Genomic DNA, 6,768 nt, shown 5'->3' with positions numbered 1-6,768 from the left:
CCTGCCCAGCCCAGCCACTGGTGCGGGATGGGGAAAGGAAGGGCGTGGCTCATCCCACCTACAGTCTCCCTCCCCAGGTTGGGGGATGGGCAGGGCCGCAAGCCAAGTTCCCAGTTCTGCGCCCTGGTTCCTGGCCATGGAGATGAGATCACCTCCTGCCCCACCACTTCCTCCCTGTCACCAAGAGACGCTTCGCAACATGCCCATGGCCACTGCGCTCCGTCACCGCCCCGCGTCGAGGCAGCCACAGCCTCGCTGTGCTTACTGAGACCACAGGACACGTCTCAAAGACCGAGTGACATCCTCCTGGACTCCCCTCCACCCACCCGCCCAGCTTCCTGCCCCAGTTGTCCCTGGCAGTGTCACCTCTCAAGGGAAATGCAGAGCGGGGGCGGGGGCGGCCACGGGAGGGACCCCCAATGCTGCAGGCAGGGATGGACATGCTCACAGGTGAATGGCCTGGCCTGGCCTCTAAGCAGGGGGGTGGAGGAGGAGCAGGGGGAGGTCTCCCCTCCAGGTCTCTGCTTGGGGACAGAGAGCAGAGACTCTCAATCAGCCCCACCTGCCGTGCAGAACGCCTGCCGAGGTCTGTCCACAGGCTCTCTGGTCCACTTCATTTTTTAAAAATATATATATTTTTTTTATTGATTTCAGAGAGGAAAGAAGAGGGAGAGAGAGAGAAACATCAATGATGAGAGAATCATGGATCGGCTGCCTCCTGCACGTCCCACACTGGGGATCGAGCCTGCAACCCGGGCATGTGCCTTGACTGGGAATCGAACTGTGACCTCCTGGCTCACAGGTCGATGCTCAACACTGAGCCACGCCAGCCGGGCCCGACTTAATGTCTAACAGGATCGGCGTCTGCCTCTGTGTGCGCCTGCACTGATGCTTCAGGAGAACGTTAGGAGGCTAGCCCGCAGGCCAGCTTAAGGGGAAACCCCTTATCCCAAGTCACATGATTTTCAGGCGTGCAGGCTATAGCTTTAAGAATTCTAAAACTGGCCCCGTGGCTCCTAAGAGGTATTGCCACGTTACACCCCTACACACACACACACACACACACACACAATGTCTGTGTGTACAATACACTGCGTTGGGTATCTGAGCGTTGCCCCGCTTGTGGGTGTGTGGACATGTTTCTATGCTGCTCGTGGAATAAATAAACCCCGTGTACTGAGGTATAACCTGTGTGTTTTCCAGCACCCTGCTAGGGAAACCTCCCCAGCTGCACTCCCTGGCCTCAGATCTGCCTGTGAGAGAGCCACCACAGAAACAGAAATAAGGGATGCCGTCGGCAGGCGATGCCTTCATGCGAAGCAAGAGGGGACCATGACGTGGGGCTCACTGCCCACTCTCCAGGGGAGCTTATCTTTCTTCCCGGAGAGACCCCGCTGCCCGTCCTACAAAAGCGCTTCAGTGACTGCTCTTTGGGCATTTAGGGCCTATCGCTTTAAATCTGAGGCTGGACAAGCAGACCACACAATTAATGAAGTCTGATCTCGGCTGATCACTTCGGTCATCGCACATAAACCAAATGATGCTCTTCCATCCAGAACCTCGCTCGGGGCTGGTTCCCCTGGGTACAGCCACCTGGGTGTCTGTCTGGACTGGCCAACTCCAGGTGACCACGCAGAGCTCTTACGTCCCACCACAAACCTGCCGCCTACAAAAGCGCCTCTTCTGAAAGCAGCGCCTGTTCGTACCCTGCTGTCCAAGCCAGAACCCAGAAGACAGCCTCAGTGCCTTCCTCCCCTCCTTGTCACAAGATGCTAGGGGGCCCGGCTGGCGTGGCTCAGTAGTTGAGTGTCCATCTATGAACCAGGAGGTCGAGGGTGGATTCCCGGTCAGGGCACAGGCCCGGGTTGCTGGCTCCATCCCCAGTAGGGGGCATGAGGGAGACGGCCAATCATTGATTCTCTCTCATCACTGATGTCTCTCTCTCTCTCTCCCTCTCCACGATCAATAACAATATATTTTTTTTAAAATCCCAGGAGGAAGCCCACGTGCCCTTCTAGGGACAGCAACAGCGTATGTGATGGCCTTTCATAGCTGCTGCATCTTTAATTAGAAACAGTGAGTAAAAAGATGGGCTTTGGCCTACCCCAAAGGGAGAGAAGGATGTTTATTAAATTCTAAGTCGCAGCAAACACGATCTGACTGTTGGGGAAAAAAATGGTTGCTGTGATTGAATCTGACTAGAAACCCAGAGGGTCTGAGTTCCGGTCCCTCCTGCACCACAAACAGGGGACCCGGAGCACAGCTTTGAAAATTGAGGGTCAGGACCCATGAGTGAATCACTTGGGAAAGTACATGATGAGCGTTTTTTTCATGAAAAAAGAACAGAGCATCACACAGAGTATGAACAGGCACTGTGTCCCTTATGGGGGGCACAGGGGTGCTGGCGGTGTCTGTGTACATATCAGGTCAGGAAATTAAATGTATTTCCTGTTACGAATGACAGCCAAACGCGATCTTAAGCCATGACCCAGAGGAGGCCGCTTGGCCCCTGGGAAATTGTTCCTCATCTTTTAAACAGACATGATCACTCTACCACAGCGGGCAGACATGGAATACTACGAGCATTTCACAGTCACAGCATCTGGGCTGCGTTTCCTTAGGTTTGAAGGTTTTTCTGCCAATGATGCTCACAGCTGAAAACGCCCTGCTAGTGACTTGGACATAATGTATGAGAGATCGTCTGCAACTGTGATCTCCTGGAGGGAGCGAGACGCAGGAACCGCTCAGGTTGCCTGAAATGTTTACAACCCCCTTTTGTGGTGCCTGAGATACAGCCGGTCAGGGGAGGCAGGGGCAGGCAGGGGGGAGGGGGGAGGACCGAGACTAGACTGCAGGGGCGGCGTTTCTGGGTTACTGTGGGGGCCTCATGAAAGAACCATCACCGAGAAGGACGAGGACAGGGAAACCTGTGTGGAGGCCATGGCCACGGGAGGCCTGGCCACGCCTGTCAGTGGCCACCCCGTCCACCCAGCCCTTCGATGGCACTTTACTCAGAAACATGCACCCTCCTGCTCTTCCCCTCACAGCTCCTCATCCTGTGCCCACACTCCCAGCAGCACATGACTGCTGACTGACGCGTGTTCTCCGACACAGATGGTACACAGCTAGGGAAATGATACACGCCCTCATCCCTCTCCCACGGACGCGGCCACTCGTGTGCCCCTCGAAGGAGAAGACGGTCTAAAGATCCTGTAGAGCCCTGACCGGTCTGGCTCAGTGGACAGAGAGTCGGCCTGCAGACTGAAGGGTCCCAGGTTCGATTCCGGTCAAGGGCATGCGGGCACATCCCCAGTAGGGAGTGTGCAGGAGGCAGCTGATCGATGTTTCTCTCTCATCGATGTTTCTAACTCTCTATCCCTCTCCCTTCCTCTCTGTAAAAATCAATAAAATATATATTTAAAGATCCCGTAGAAATACCTCCTCCCAGACCAGGAGGAGCTCTGAAACAGAGAGGTTTCCACTGGGAGCCTCAGTGGTACCAGGGCGAAAAGACTCGTTTTAAGATGACACCTGTCCCCTTCAGGTCAGCTTGTTGTGCGTCCTGTTTGGCAGAAGGCGCCTGGCGTTGGGCACAGATGGGTCCAGCCCACACCCGGCTGCAGAGCCCTCCCAAGCCCGCAGGTGCACAGCTCCCGAGACTCAGCTCACCTGGCGAAGTGAGCACGAACGCCCGCTGAGCGAGTGAGCAAACGGAGCAGGCGTCTGCCGTGGCCTTCGCTTTCTCCGGGACGAACGCCCACCCAGCTTTGGGCAGGGAGAGGGGGGTGACAGATGCGGGCATGCAGGAGGCAGGCAGTGATCATGCACAAATCTGTGAGGGGGCGGGCGGCGAGCGAAAGCGCTTTAGTCACTGCACATGGGGTTCCTGCTGGAGAGGATGAGACTGAAGGAACTAGCAGTGGCCACCTGGGTTTTGGCACCTGGCCAGGCATCTTTTGCTTTTCTCTCCTCTTAGTCAAAAGCAGGGGGTGTGTCCCAGCCAGAGTGTCTTTCTCATAGCGACCTCCACAACACAGATGCTCTTCTAACGAAAACGCGTGTTTGTTTGGAAGAGGGCTGCGGAATCAGGACTGGGAAGGGCCTTGGCTATCACTGGACCCAGAAAGGGTAAGTGACTTACCTAAGGGCACACAGCGGACAGTATTGTCTAGACTAGGGCCACGACCGACCAGAATCGCCCCAGATACAATATGCCTATCTGTGGGGAGCAGCTACAGCGGTTGGACAGGTTCAAGTCTCAGACTAATGAGAAGGCAGGTCCTCTCGTGGCAAAGCCACATGCAAGTCCCAGCTTGGAGGCAAAGCACTCCCAGCACAATTACACCCAAGGGCTATACTGTAAGCTTGACCTTATGGTCCGAACCAGAGGTCCCAGGTGGCTGAGTGATATGGGCTGTGGGAGGTGCAGCAAGTGCGGCCAGAACAAAGCTTGATGAGTTCAGGTGCATGTAACTGAGTAGATTCGAAACCCCGCGAGAACATTGTCAACAGCCTTTACTTTGCCTCGTGGAATCTGCTATAAAATAGACTCGGCTTGCAGGTTGCGGCACTGTCTCTCCATCCGAGAGCAGCGTCCCACCCGGCCCCAGCTTTATTCTCTTGTCTGTCTTCTTGAATCCTTCACCGCCTGACCCGGCCCCCCCCCACCCCACCTCAGGTGATCGCAGCACACCTACCATTGTGTCTGCTACCATGTTTTTAAAGAGATCAGGCTCCCTACCCCTCAGGACTGCAGCTTCACCCTGTTCCTTTCTAATGCCCTGGAATCGGAACACTCAGTACATAACTAAATGCACGTTTAAAGACCATGCATCAGTTAAGTGAGAAGACAGTGCCCACACATCAGGTCTGACAAGGGATTTCACCCTGGCCAGGGTGGCTCAGTTGGTTGGCACATCCTCCCATGCACTGAAGGATGGCGGGTCCAATTCCCTGTCAGGGCACATGCCCAGATTGCAGGTTCAATCCCCGGTTAGGGGTGTACGAAACGCAACCAGACGATCTCTCACATCAATGTTTCTCTCTCCCTCTCCCTTCCACCTCTGAAAGCAGTAAGAACATATCATTGGGTAAGGATGTTTTTAAAAAGGAATTTTAATCCCTGATAGGATGTAAGTAACTTTATCCATGTTGATAGTATGTTGCTGTAAATTGAAACATAAATCCATAAAGACATATAATTACCACATAATGATCTCATGAATAATTGATGGTAAATAAAAAGTATCATTGTGGAAATATACAAAGTGCACTGAAAGGTCAGGTATTCCAGGTTACAGAGACTGATTTATTTCAAAGAATGAGGAAACTGAGTTACTCCAACACCTGGTATCAGCCAAAGATCGGTGCCCATAAAATATCTTTTCTTTAATGTTTATAAAACCTAGATGAGAAAAGCCCAGGCACCAACTAAGGTTTCCAAAAAAAAAACACCGAACAACCTGAGGTGTAGGCAGCTACAAATAGGACTCAACGGTGAGAACTAGTCCACGCAGAAGCATCCTAGCAAAATTCTCACCTCACACACCACACACATGCCTAACAGATGGCTCCTAACGAGCAGCTAAACATTCCATAGGCCAAATGCACAAAAATTAATGATGAAAGCATGACGCTGTATAAACCAGCAGACTCCTCTCTGCTCTCACCTCACTCTGCCTCCGCGTCCCAAGCAAGTGCTCCCCATGCCACCGCCTGCCCCTCCAGGACCAAATCACTGCCACCCGGGAGCCAGGCGCCCGCTGCAGCCCCAGAAGCCTGACTGATAACATCCAGCTTGTGGTCCAGGACGTCCCAGGGCGCGTGTCCAGCCTCTGCCCACGGCTCTCGCAGGGAAAGGCCCGGGCAGAGCTAATCAACACCAGCTCCCCAGCTGTGACCTGGCACGGACGGAAATGAGGAGAATCAATCCCGGCCGTCAGGAGTCTCATTTAACTCTTGGAAGGAAGCAGCATCTGGGACGGGCTCCAGGCGGCTGGGTGGGGATGTCAAAGCCAGGGACAGGGGGGCCTGGGTTCCTCCCCAGCTCAGCAAAGGAATTGTCTTCTCCTGGCAAGGGTTAACCTACCCCCAAAAAGGTGGGGAGAGGGAGTTACCCACCAGCTCCTCCTCCTTCCACTTTGAAGAGAGGGGAAGCGGGCACCCCTTCCCAGAGGTGGGGCCCAAACTATTGTCTCGCTAACAGCCACGGTCCAGATGGCAGCTCACGGAAACATCGGAAATGACTGTGCTCCACCGACGGTCCTCTCCCAGGACTCGGGGACCCCTATTCTTCGGAAGTTGGAAAAAAATACCACTCCCAGGGAAGGCTTCCCAGATTTGTTTAAATTACAGGCAAAGGGATTTAGCACCCGCGCACATACCTCCACATCTTCTAAATCACTAGGTCTGTCCCCAATTTAAAAGAAAAAGTGTGCCCGGCCCTCGGCAGGAGGGGGCATTAGGAGGATAAATCCATAACGCTTTCTCCCGGGGAAGCCTTCGGGCTGGGCTCATCTCCCGGGGCTGCTGCAGGCTCCTGGGAGAGCCTGGCTCGCCGATCGTTACAATCTTACGGGGAGTAAATGCCAAGGGGCGACCCCAGTGAAATCGAGCCACAGAAACGGGAACTGTGCCGGGCCCGCCATGGGAGGAGGGAAAGGCAGGGAGACGCCGGCGCCCATCCGTCAGCACTGATGTCCTTTGTTGTTCACCTTTGCACGGAACCGCGCGCGCTCCCGGGCTCCGTGCCCAGCGAGCGCCCGTCCT

The sequence above is a fragment of the Myotis davidii genome, unplaced genomic scaffold (genome assembly GCF_000327345.1).
Source record: "Myotis davidii unplaced genomic scaffold, ASM32734v1 scaffold573, whole genome shotgun sequence".
Taxonomy (NCBI): domain Eukaryota; kingdom Metazoa; phylum Chordata; class Mammalia; order Chiroptera; family Vespertilionidae; genus Myotis; species Myotis davidii.
Note: the sequence above shows the minus strand (reverse complement) of the source record.